This window comes from Lethenteron reissneri, chromosome 32 (assembly GCF_015708825.2).
Source record: "Lethenteron reissneri isolate LAM-NWPU_2019-01 chromosome 32, ASM1570882v1, whole genome shotgun sequence".
NCBI lineage: Eukaryota > Metazoa > Chordata > Hyperoartia > Petromyzontiformes > Petromyzontidae > Lethenteron > Lethenteron reissneri.
This window is the reverse complement of record NC_083810.1, coordinates 3,304,733-3,318,519: the sequence shown is the minus strand read 5'-3', so window position 1 is coordinate 3,318,519 and position 13,787 is coordinate 3,304,733. Positions and strand designations below refer to the sequence as shown.

The 13,787-nt window shown below is 44.6% G+C and overlaps 1 protein-coding gene across 5 annotated transcripts in view; it reads right to left on the bottom strand.

The window, feature by feature from the left end:
- CHST10 (carbohydrate sulfotransferase 10) overlaps nt 1-13,787 on the bottom strand; it is a 70,902-nt gene that overhangs the window by 41,742 nt on the left and 15,373 nt on the right. The window contains exon 1 of one of the 5 annotated variants that reach the window (XM_061563744.1): nt 3,699-3,763. The exons of 2 other annotated variants lie outside the window; for them this stretch is intronic. The gene's annotated coding sequence lies outside the window, so the exon portion shown is untranslated. Of the gene's footprint in view, nt 1-3,553; nt 3,764-13,787 lie in introns of those variants that run through there. 2 more of the 5 variants (XM_061563742.1, XM_061563746.1) reach the window with 2 other exon arrangements.

The window sequence follows — 13,787 nt, the reverse complement described above, 5'->3', positions numbered from 1 at the left end:
TCAACCGCATTAATTGATCAAACAAAACAGTTCTCGTTGAAACCTTCTGCAGCCAGGCCACCAAGATTATATGGCTTGCCAAAGATACATAAAGAAGATAGACCCCTTCGTCCCATTGTCTCTATCAACTCCCCCAATGACAAACTGGCTCGTTTTTTGTCTGAAATCCTGCGGCCTTTCACTGGAAAAAACAACCTCTGCGGTACTAAACTCCACTCACCTGGAATCAACAATCAAGGGAATTTCCCTGTCCCCAGACGACCTGCTTGTCAGTTTTGATGTGGTATCCTTATTCACCAAAGTACCTGTACCTGACAACATCGCAATCATTGAAGACTTGGTTCATCAAGGACTGAATACTGAGGTACCCGCCCTGGTGAGAAACTGCTTAACCAATACATACTTAATCTGGAATGGAACATTCTACAAACAAACTGAGGGCACCCCAATGGGCTCCCCCCTATCTCCCGTTGTAGCCAACGTTTTCATGGAGAAATTTGAGACTGACGCCATCCAGACTGCCACTCTACGCCCGACCTTATGGAAGAGGTACGTAGATTACACTTTTGTTATCTGGCCACATGGCCGGCCTGCTCTAGGCCAATTCCTCGACCACATCAATTCCATACACCCAGCCATCAGATTCACCATGGAAGTCGAAAAAGATGGCAAGCTACCATTTTTGGATGTCCTAATTAAAAGGAGACCTGATGGTTCAATGAGCCACTCTGTCTACAGGAAAGCTACCCATACGGATGCTTACGCAAAACCGGATTCCCACCACCATCCATCCCAGAAGAATTCCCTCATCAAGACTCTACACCATAGAGCCCAATGCATCTCCGACCAGGAACACATTGCCAGTGAACTCAAGCACATACGCCAAGCTCTTAAGGCTAATGGTTACTCCGACTACACAATCCACAAAGCCATCACTCCAACCATCAAGAAGGATCCTGTTGAGGAGCCATTCAAAACCATAACCTTACCCTACATTGCGGGGGTCTCAAAAAATATCTCCAAAATCCTGAATAAACACAAGATCCAGGTCCGATTCAACACAGTACATAAAATCCGTGATCTGGCCCCGTCTGTAAAAGATGTGGTTCCAGACATACAGTACCCTGGCGTCTACAAACTAAGTTGCCTCTGTGGTAGCAGTTACATTGGAGAAACCAAACGACATGTCTCGGACCGCATCCGTGAACATAAAGCAGACCTTAAACACGGTAGGACAAACACCTCAACCGTGGCAGATCACTGTTACAATTCAGTGGGCTCACATGACATTGACTTCTCCAAGACAGAGGTTCTCTGCAAGCCATCGGGCTACCATGAGAGATTCGTTCATGAGGCGATCCACATATACAAACACAAGAGACAATTTCAACCGAGAAAATGGATTATGGCTCAGCAATCATTGGAAGGACGTAATAAACCATCTCGGATCTTAACTGATTGTGTTCACGTTTACGGTGACTTTCAGACCGCAGACCACTCACTGGCATTGACTATATATCTTTTGTATTCTCCGCAGGGAGTGGAGTCATTGCTCCGCTGCAAGTCTCCTACCACCACTCTTCCATTGACATATTTAGTTGCTTCCTCTTCGTACCTTTCACGCGACGGTCAATGGTATAGTGTACAGCAGATTGTATAATAATAAATAGTATAAAAGTGTAATGTTTAATATAATGTATAAGGTAATATATTGCATCGTAATTGTATAGTGAATATACAGCAGTGTGGTATACAGTAGGGTGGGTAGAATAATACATACTGTAATATTACAATGTATAGTCTAAAGTATAGGGTGGTGTATAGTAATGCAGTATATAATTTAATGTTGGTTTTGTCCGTGTGATGTAAGAAAACGTTTAGCTGGAGGCATATTATATTTTTTGCGACAAATAATTGTAATGTATGACTTACTGTTAGTAGCTCAGCTTATTGGAGAGTATATTTAGTATATTGCTGATATTGATGTACACTATGAGACCTCCTTTACCAGTGGCAAAATATAGTAATAGGTTTTTACCCTTTCAACTGGTACAAAAACTGACACCTTTATACAAGGCATCATGTTTGCAATAACCACAACACAAGCAGTCAAGATGCAAACAAAAATAAACAACTCTGATGATGATAATGATATGCATTGTCCTTGAAGTTGATTGGTCCACACCCGAGACAGCTTTTCTTAGAGCCTAGTCTCCATTGGTGTTGGACCAGATGACGCCAAAAGGCGTACAATTCAAAAACAGCGCACTATATTGATGTAGTTTATATTTTAGTTTTTACGTGGTGGTTTGGCTGCTGCAGCTCCTTACTAATAAAATTCCTTCCCTTTATTACTGCTAACCCTACTTCCTCCCTTTGTTGCTGCTAATCCTACATAATGCACGGGCATAATATGATTTTGAGACCCCCCCCCCACCTCCTATGCATTCCACAAGTAGTGACTAATCCCATATCTGCATTTTCCATAAATATGCTAAATTCATCTGTTGATATGCAAATTCCTTTGTCAAGGCGCCCTTCCTCCTCTAACCCAGCTTAAAAATATGCTGCCAAGCTTGGTGGTGTTCATTCAGACGCTGTCTTTCCGACAGACCTGTTCTTCACCTGAGGACGGCTGCTTGCGTTGTGGCCGAAACGTCGTGAGAATTGTATTTTATAATGTTTTATTATTATTTTATTATTTACCTTCTACGTGACTTTACCGAAAGAACCAAGAAGAAAAAACAAATGGTCTCTAGCGCTAATGCTCACGTGCCTTATTGAACAGCTCAATTCACACCCAAACAATACATTTTGTCACATCTCATTAAAATACTAAAACTAACTTTGGTTTTATTTTACCAGTTAAAGCCTGCTGAGCTACATACCGTAGCTCTTTCTCAAAAGTGACCTGGCAAGAAATGATAACTCAACGAAGTGGCTTACTATGTGGAAATGTATAGCAGCCAAATACCCTAAACGCACGTTTCTAAATTTTGAGGGAAAAACTAGAGGACCCGGATAAAAGGCCACATAATCACAGGGAGAACATGCAAACTCCAAATATACAGGTGTTAGGGTTGGGATCGAACTCACACCCTCCTGTATACCAGGTGATGTAGTTAACATCTCGCCACCGTGGCACCCTTCGTCAAGGTCAATGTGGTTTTCCCTAAATAATTAAACATCCCACAAAAAAAGACATGGCCTTAATAGTCCCAACATGCATTTTAATCACTAAATGGTTAGTATTACTTTAGCCAGTCTTACCAACGTGCAAATATAATATACACAAGTATACAAGTGAATAACGCACCTTCAAAACATACACGCAAACGTAAAATTAGAACATGCAAAGTACATCTTGCAATACGTTTGAAAATTATATTTTTCAAAAAATGTTTTGCAATTGCAGGTGCTCACTGCTTTACAGATCACACAAAACTCACTGCATAAAAAAATCCATCAAACTCTGGCGATTGCGTGAATGTTAACGCAGACTACAAAAAACCCTATGCTTGAGGCCAACACATTCCAGATGTTGCAAACCCACCTTAGCCACGCCAACAGGAACCCCATTCCACAGCACAACAGCAGCATACCTCGAGCTCGCCGAAAAAACAACTTTACGGCTCCTTCCAATACATCAGCCACTGCTTTTACCAACACCCACGTTCCATTCTTCTCGGTTTGCTTACATTCACGAAGCCCTTTCAAGTGAGGCACCGCATCTAGGATCTGACGACACTCTGTAGACGACGCGGGAGTTTTTTTGACTCCCCCCGCCTTCGTCACACGGCGTCACAAAGTCAGACCCCCCCCTCAAATATGACGTCACAAAACCATGCCCCCCCCCCCCAAAAAAAAATATAAAACATGCTTCAAATCGCTTTAAACTATTGTCATTGTAGTGCGTATTTAATGTGGCGCTGCACTCTGATGTGGGAGAAAACATTTATTAAAAAGTCTATTTAATTAAGTAGAACGTATTGTCTATATTTATTTAAAGTTGCGCATTTTACGTGACGTCACATTTCTCAACCCCCCACCCTCGTCACACATGTCTGACCCCCACCCCCCAAGGTGCGTGACGTCATTTATGGACGGCCCTTAACCTGACCTTTGTTGTTATCTCCTCCCCCTAGAAAATGCTCTGTGGATAATTAACTCGTGCTGTGGTTGCCAAGTACAGCACGATTGTTGCCTTCTTGTTACCTGGAGGACAAGAGATTGCCGTGTGTGTGCGAGTTACAGGCCGCTTGAGAAAACGTGGCTATGGCCATATAAGAGGATAAGAGGGTTGTTATTTGGAGCGCTTAAGATCGATGCGCGGCACAGTGCAAATTCTATTTTTAATTACACCTCTTAATTATCTTAATTGGAATAAAAGACGGCGGCAGCATCGCCCCCTCTTGCGAACAAAGCTGGGGTGGGGGACTCAGCGAAGCTTTCCTGGGTACACAAGTGAAAATATATTTTTTATTGTCCTTGGGAGTAATTAACGGTTTTCTATTATATCTTTCTTTGTTATTTTCTGAATGTAAACATAACTTAAATAGGCCACCTGTTTAAACAAAACAAAACACCTCTCATTAATATTTTATTCTTGGTTTATAAACCGTAAACAGTACTTTAAAAAATATATGGTACATACATATGTAGTGACATCGCTCGATGTCACTGTGTGGTACTTAATTACCAGATCATCGACTGACATAACATGATTGACCAATAGGGAGCCATCCCTTGACCGCACCCATTGCATATGTACCAGATGGAAATTTCTCCAGTACAGCAATCGAAAGCTTCACGAACTACATGGTCGAAATATGTTAAATAATGTGGGAGCCAGAGGACATCCCTGTCACACCCCAAGGTGAACAGGGAATGACTCCGACTCCCGACCATGTAGTTTTTCCCGGGCTCAGTCACCATCATTAAGGTCCTTTTTGATCGTGAGCAGTCAGGGACTCCGAAAGCATGAAGAACAACCCAGGGCCCAGGCCTACTGATGGTATCATAGGCCCTGACCAGGTTAATAAAGCAGAGATATAGGTCTTGTTGGAATTCCCTAGAACTCTGCTGTAGCAGATGGACAGAATATACGGCATCTTTTCAGGACCGCCCTTTCCTGAAACAACATTAGGGCTCCGCAAGCTTCTCTCCAGCGTGCCTGGCAAGGCAATGTTGAATAAACCTTGCTAGGACTTTTCCCGGCACACTCAGGGGTGAGATACCCCTGTAGTTACAGTCTGTGCGGTCCCCCTTCTTAAAGAGGGGGACCACCAGGGCATCCTTCCAATCCTGCGGAACCCATCCAGTGGTCCAGACTGTTGTTATGAAGACATGTAGGGCAGTCTGTGCACAAACTCCACCCTCCCTCAGCATTTTGCTTGGGAGATCATCTCTGCCCGGTGCCTTTCCTGGTCTCAAGACTCTGGATCGCCTTCAGTACCTCAACAGATGGCACCTCAACCAGCCACTCACAGGGGGTGACTTCTTCCTCCAATATTTCAGGTACCGCAGCCTCAGCAGGGTCATCCCCACTTTGCCCCATGATGTTTCCAGGCTGAGGGATTTCCTCTCCCCCAGGACCTCACAGAAACCTGTTCCTGGGGGTCGGAGATTGGATCACCATTCTTTCCCCTAATGATGGTAATAGGTGTGGCACTGCAAGTTACTTTTTTGATCGAATTAAAGAGCGATTTGTGATCGCGGGCCACTGAGGCAGATTCCACCTCCTCAGTAACCCGCGACCACCACCCATCCTTGCAGCGCCTCACGGCTCTCCGAAGGCTGCGGTAAACCTAATTTTCTGACGTGGGATGCTGTAGACGATGAGAGTGGGCCTGTCGCTTTTTCTCAGCCAGCATGAGACTCAAGAGGCTTTCCTGGCTAAACAAGATAGATGAAAAAACCTCCACTATTATGCCATCCAATTCTTAGTGGTTTTAACATACCACTAAGTTAATGAGCAATAACTATGTTCTTTATAACTTTATTTGTGTTAACTATAATAATTGTTTAACGTATTTTGACAAAAACATTAACGTAAAATTGAGTTACGATATTCATATTAAAAAAACGGACGATACAATTACTGCGGACCTCACGGCGTAATTTTGAGGTATCGCTACGTGTTGCAATCTTCACCCGGACCTATTTCTAATAATCCCCCGTGAATTCATTATTTTATTCTCTCTCTTTACACACCCCCTGGTATTTTGTTAGATGCCAATGCCACTACAGCTTTCGAGATTAATAAAGTTTCCAGTTTATCATGGAGGCTTCCATTACTATTGAAATTCAGACAACCAGCCCATTCTCTCCCACGCTGGAGTTTGATAAAATACAGAAATAGAGAGTACACCATGGGTCAAGGTTCACATCTTGACGACACCTCCAAAACACACACTGTGTGTGTGAAGTGGGGCTCACAGTTGGCAAGTCATGAGACACATTGGCCCATTTTCACAAAGATGGGGAGATGTGAACATTTGTCAAGATGTGAATTAAAGATTAACTATATCACCGCAAAGTAAACATTCCGACCATACAATTTCTCATTTTCTTACTTTTAATTGTAGGTATGTTGCATTTCTTCTGCAACGTAACGTAGTCAACCGTGCGAATCGGAGGTTGCAAAATTACCATGCATGTTTATACTCAACGGATAAGGACATTTGTATACTTAATTTAACCGCACTTTCAGTCGGTTTACTTCGTGCAATCTATCTATATATATAAAATCGTTCATGTCTGTCTGTCTGTGTGTGTGTGTGTGGACTTTGGCCCATACGCACTTTCATTGGACGGCGGTTGCCCCTGGCAACGGCTAGCCACGCCTTCGCCGCTTTCATTGGACCTGGCAACGGCTAGCCACGCCTTCGCCAAGGGCTGCAGTTTCATTGGACGGCGGTTGCCCCTGCCAACGGCTAGCCACGCCTTCGCCACTTTCATAAGCTCCGTATTTAATTAAATAATAGCCATTACACAGTATTGTTGGAGCGCTGGGGGGGGGGAAGGAACGCCACCCGTACCCTGCCTCTTCCAAGCCGACAATTTTAGGCGAGGCCGCAGGCTTTGCACGCTACTAGGCCTCGACACCCACCACGCCACTCTGAGGTAAATTCATCAAAGTTTTTCCTACTCTTCACTACACCCCCACCACAATGTGTGCTATTAATATTACTTTTAAACCCAACGCGCCAACAATCGATTACTTTAATGTTCACTGTACAAATACTCATTAAGCTGGGTGAGCGTACTGCCAGTCTATCATGTACACTGTAGCCTGCTTATTAAGCTCGGTGAGCGTACTGCCACTCTATCATGTACACTCTAGCCTGCTTATGAAGCTGAGTGCGTGTACTGGCAGTCTATAATGTGGACTCTTGCCTGGTTATTATAATCGATTCTTTATATGTTCTTTGTACAAACAGTCATTAAGCTGCTTGAGCGACCCCAGTTCGATTCCAACTCACGCCCACCACCGCTGACGATTATTTGAAACGGACCTGGCCCTCCCCTAGGTCCACTCAGCCTCAAAAGCGTAACTGCTGTCGTGTGTGAACATCGTCACTGGGGAGACAAAGGCGGCGGGGCATCGTGGATCCAAGTCCCGGGCGAAGCCGGGTCATGTGTATGTGTGTTTGTGTTTATGTGTATGTCTGTGTGTCTCTATGTATGTGTGTATGTATGTGTATGTATGTGTTTGTGTGTATGTGTGTGTGTATGTATGTGTGTTATGTGTCTGTCTGTGTCTGCATGTATGTGTGTGTGTATTGTGTATGTGTTTGTGTGCATGTATGTGTGTGTTTGTGTGTATGTGTATGTCTGTGTGTATGTGTTTGTGTGTATGTGTGTGTATGTATGTGTGTGTATGTGTTTGTGTGTTTACGCTCGCATTACACAAATGTGTTGCTGGTCTAAGGCGTTCCTCGCACAGCATTGCCGCTTTATTATTTCAGTCGTTTACTGCCTTACGCACCCTGAAAGTCGTGTGTGTCTGCAGCAAGCGCGTGTATGTGTACCTATGGACGCGCGCGCGTGTGTTGTGTAGGGGGAACGGTAGTGTAGTGCTTAGCGTGCTGTCTGTGTCTGTGTGTGTGTGTGTCTGTCTGTGTCTGTCTGTGTGTGTCTGCGTGTGTCTGTGTGTGTGTCTGTGTGTGTGCGTGTGTGGTGTGTGGGGAGCGGTAGTGTAGTGCTTAGCGTGCTGTCTGTGTGTCTGTGTGTGTGTGTGTCTGTCTGTGTCTGTCTGTGTGTGTCTGCGTGTGTCTGTGTGTGTGTCTGTGCGTGTGTGGTGTGTGAGGAGCGGTGGGTGTAGTGCTTAACGCTACGCTGCGCTACCAACCCGGCGAACCCAGTTCCATTCCCGCTCACGGCCACCACCGGTGACGATTATTTGAACCTCCCCTAGGTCCACTCAGCCTCAAACGAGTAACTGGTGTGGCGTATTAACATCGGCACTTGGGAGACAAAGGCGGCTGGGCGTGGTAGATCCAAGTCCCGGGCGAAGCCGGGTCATGTGTATGTGTTTATGTGTATGTCTGTGTGTATGTATGCATGTGTGTATGTATGTGTGTGTATGTGTTTGTGTGTATGTCTGTGTGTGTATGTATGTCGGTTTTGCCGCCGTGGTGGATCCAAGTCCCGGGCGAAGCCGGGTCATGTGTATGTGTTTATGTGTATGTCTGTGTGTCTGTATGCATGTGTGTATGTATGTGTGTGTATGTGTTTGTGTGTATGTCTGTGTGTGTATGTATGTCGGTTTTGCCGCCGTGGTGGATCCAAGTCCCGGGCGAAGCAGGGTCATGTGTATATGTGTTTATGTGTATGTCTGTGTGTCTGTATGCATGTGTGTATGTATGTGTGTGCATGTGTTTGTGTGTATGTATGTGTGTGTGTATGTATGTGGGTTTTTTTGTATGTGTTTATGTGTATGTCTGCGTGCCTGTATGTATGTGTGTATGTACGTCTGTGGATGTGTTTGTGTGTATGTATGTGTGTGTCTATGTATGTGTGTGTATGTGTTTCTGTGTTTGTATGTGTGTGTATGTATGTGTGTTATGTGTCTGTCTGTGTGTCTGCATGTATGTGTGTGTGTATTGTGTATGTGTTTGTGTGTGTTTGTGTGTTTACGCTCGCATTACACAAATGTATAATGCGGGTCTAAGGCGTTCCTTACACAGCATTGCCGCTTTATTATTTCAGTCGTTTACTGCCGTATGCACCCTGAAAGTCGTGTGTGTCTGCAGCAAGCGCGTGTATGTGTACCTATGGACGCGCGCGCGTGTGTTGTGTAGGGGGAACGGTAGTGTAGTGCTTAGCGTGCTGCCTGTGTCTGTGTGTCTGTGTGTGTGTGTCTGTGTGTGTGTCTGTGTGTGTGTCTGTGTGTGTGCGTGTGTGGTGTGTGGGGAGCGGTAGTGTAGTGGTTAGCGTGCTGTCTGTGTGTGTGTTTCTGTCTGTGTGTGTCTGCGTGTGTCTGTGTGTGTGTCTGTGTGTGTGTCTGTGCGTGTGTGGTGTGTGAGGAGCGGTGGGTGTAGTGCTTAACGCTACGCTGCGCTACCAACCCGGCAAACCCAGTTCGATTCCCGCTCACGGCCACCACCGGTGACGATTATTTGAACCTCCCCTAGGTCGACTCTGCCTCAAACGAGTAACTTAACTACTGTAGCGTATTAACATCGCCACTGGGGAGACAAAGGCGGCCGGCCGTGGTAGATACAAGTCCCGGGCGAAGCCGGGTAGTACAGCTAGTATATATATAAAATCGCGAATCTGTCTGTCTGTCTGTGGGTCGCCGGACCATACGCAGTTTCATTGGACGGCGGTTGCTCCTGGCAACGGGTAGCGACGCCTTCGCCACGGGGTGGACGCCATTTTTAATTCCCGTTAAAAATAGGCGCACGCATTAACACGCGACTCTGAGGTAAATTCATCAAAGTTTCACGTCCTCTTCACTCCCCGCCCACCACAATGTGTGCAATTACTATTATAGGGTCGATAGATTATAAAATTATAGCAATTAGACAGTATTATTGTAGCGCGGGGGGGGGGGGGGGGGGACGGCAACCGTACCCAGCCTCAGCCGGGTGGGCAATTTAGGCGAGGCCGGAGGCTCTGCACGGTGCTAGGCCTCGACACCCACCACGCGACTCTGAGGTAAATTCATCAAAGTTTCACGTCCTCTAGAGAGTGGTGAGGGAGGGAGAGTGGTGAGGGAGGGAGAGTGGTGAGGGAGGGAGAGTGGTGAGGGACTCAGCCTCAAAACGAGTAACTGGTGTGGCGTATGAACATCGCCACTGGGGAGACAAAGGCGGCCGGGCGTGGTGGATCCAAGTCCCGGGCGAAGCCGGGTAGTACAGCTAGTTGTATTTTAAATGTATATTGTATGTGTTGTATTGTTTAGACTGTACAACGAAATATTGAGTTTAAAAAAATGTGGTATGAGATTATGGTTATGTTTCCCTGTAACCAGCATGTTGTGCAAATGGTACCTTATATCTGAGCCGGGACTGTATCCCCGCTAGACAAACCCACACTGGCCAGCGTGGGTAAGTATGACAAAGCAATCTCTAAGCCTGGACCAAGTGGGGAGTCCTTCATCCCGCAGTGAATTGACAAAGGGCTGGACCTTATTATTATCGCTTTCAGAAGAGTTGCAATAGCCTCTCGGATTTACAGAATTTTGATCAGCCATTTGTTAGATTACATAAGAATGCCCCTACAGAGAATAACATATAAAACCCACCACGATGCACAGGATATAACTTTTATAGAAAATGAAAAAATGAACTCAACCAATAAAGGCTTGTCATTTTCTATCACCGTCTAAACTTTCCAAGGTTCTAAAATCCTTCAAGCAATTTTCATCACACCACTGCGGAAACATTATGGCTGCACTTTTCCATGCTTCTTGTTATTGGAGTCATTGTTTCTGGTTCCTGCTGCCGCTGCAATGTAGTAGATTTACGCCATCTGTCTGTGGCGTTATGCACGCCTGTGACAGCAATGCAACACAATGTAATACGAACATTAGAAATAATGCACACAAACACTGAGGCAATACGCGTGATTTTACAAAGATGTTCACTTGCGGCACATGTGTTTCATATATAGCAAACGTTTTAAACATTTAAGTCTCATCAGGCCCCATGGTGCAAAGTGCAGTCTCGAACTATTGTAATCCATCCATAATACAGGTTAATTTGGGTGAGATCGCGTAAACATGTCGTTACACTCGCCACCACCCGACACAGCCAATTAGTAAGGTTGGTCAAGTAAACAGAACATGCAAATTCGTTACTAGTACAGCACACCGGTAATTAAAGCCACAACATTTATAATCTGAGTATGACGTTTCGCCAGTAATTACAACTTGCTTCACAAGTAGCTTCATCTAGTTGCAATTACTGGCAAAACGTCGTACTCAGATTGTAAATGTTGCAGCTTTGCTATCCAACAGACCGGTGTGCTGCACTAATAACGAATTGCCATGTTCTGTTTACATGACAAACCTTACTAATTGGCTGTGTTGGGTGGTGGAGGGTTTAACGACATATTTACGCGATCCATCCCAAAAAAACCTGTATTATGGATATTGGTCGTGAAACCCTACGTATTAAACTATTGTAATCCACTCCATCTCTCTGGCCTCTATATCCCCGTGGTATGGAGAAGGGCCATTGCCAAAAACATCGCCTATTATGTAATTTTCCTTTTAAGGCCACTGTGTTGGGTGGTTTGTTGCACTATCACCAAATGATATGGAAAAAAATACAGGTTGTAAGACATTGCAATTATGTATGTATGTTGAACTTTTTTCGTACCGTACGTAGCCAACCGTGCTAATCGGAGGTGTGGGGCAAGAACAACAAACTAAACACAAAAAGCAGTTCTAAAGACATGAAATTACATTTGAACAAATTACATTGTCAGACAAACCACTCCTCAAATTTGGGGATCCAAATGGCGGCATTCTTAATTACTATACTTTAAAAAAACATGTTGGAAAACAATGACATCACTTTCTAATATTTGACTATTTCAACTAATCTTATTAACTAGCCTTTTGCCCATCCAAAGACGGGTGTATTGCAGTAAATCTGAAACTTGCAAGCGAAAAGCAGACCGTCACGTGATATTAATTGCATTAATGCGTGTGCAATTCGTAAGGGCACGGTGACACAGACCTATTTCATTTTAAGGTTATAATCCCTCGTTCATCATGACGTCCTTTTTACTTTGATGTCTCAATAGCGTTACGGAGATCGCGTGACGCGAGGGTTCTGCCTTTGTATTGAGGGTTGTAAGTTGACGCCCATGTAGAGTGACGTCAGCCGCTAATTATTATGAATGGAGGGGGGGTGTCCATTTGGAGGACGTCACCCGTTAATGATTATTAATGGGGGCTGTTCGATGTGGAGTGACGTCACCTGCTCATGATTATTAATGAGGGGGGAGGGTGCTCCATGTGGAGTGACGTGATCTGCTCATTATTATTGAGGTGGGGGTCCATGTGGAGGATATAACCTGTTCATGATTATTAATGGGGGCTGGTCAACGTGGAGTGACGTCACGATCATTGCACACAGACATTCTTGGCTCATTATAGTAGGTAATAATAATGGGGGGGGGGGGTGCCCATTTGGAGGTTACGGCACCTGTTCATGATTAATGAGGGGGGGGTACATTTGGAGGACGTTACCTGCTCATGAATATTAATGAGGGGGGCTGGTCAATGTGGAGTGACGTCACGAGCTTTAAGGACAGACATTCCCGGGTGATTATAGTAGGTATTTTTTTTATTAACAAAGATTACATGTATAAAATATATTGATTCACATGTACAGCAATGTTACCTTATGAAAACATTACCTACAATAACATACGGATAAGAAACATTGCACAAATGCAGAAAAGCGTGCAATTAAAGCATAGAGGTGCGTGCGTGAAATTATCTACCGAGACAGAAATGGGGACACATGGATATATGAACATAAGTTAAACGGATTAAATCCACTGCTCAAAGAGAGAAAGTGGGCTAGTGCAAGGCACCATGATGAAGGCAATGATGGCCCTTAGTCCCAGGAAGTGTTTCTCAAACTTTTTTGGCACGCGGACCACTCAGCCATTGCAAACATTTCTGTGGACCACCTAGTCCCCCTTCCCCACCCCTGGAGACAAACACATTCACTTCTCTCTTTAAATACCAGTAATATAAAGTGATTCCTATTACCAGAACATAAGCACTGTTTTTGAAATGCAGCTATAGGGGTGTGTTTTTTTTAGGGGGGGGGGGGCATTTAGATCTTAGGGTTAGGGTAGTTAAATCAGGGTAGTTTACCTTACTTCATTCAAATTAAATATCATGAGCAAAATATTAATTTCCGAAAAAAAAGGTACAATAAACATTGTCACTATTGTCCAAATCAACCGGCATCTGCATCACAGCCCCATGGACCACCTGGACGACCGTCGCGGTACGCCGGTGGTACGGGGGACCGCACTGTGAGAACTACTGGGTTAGACTAACTGTGGTATGAAAAAACGCACCGAAGAGGACATCTAGCACAGAGACGGAGCGATGAGATCGACTCGTGTGCAAGTGCTGGGCAGATCATTGCATTGCAAGGATCGTCAGGGATGGCAATATTCTGGAGAGGCCTTCATCCAACAGTGGATTGGTCATGGCTGATGTTAGACATTTAGAGATATGCTCCATAGATGCAGATGTAATTACTATTAATCAATTATATTGTTTTGACAGTAGAGTATACATGTGG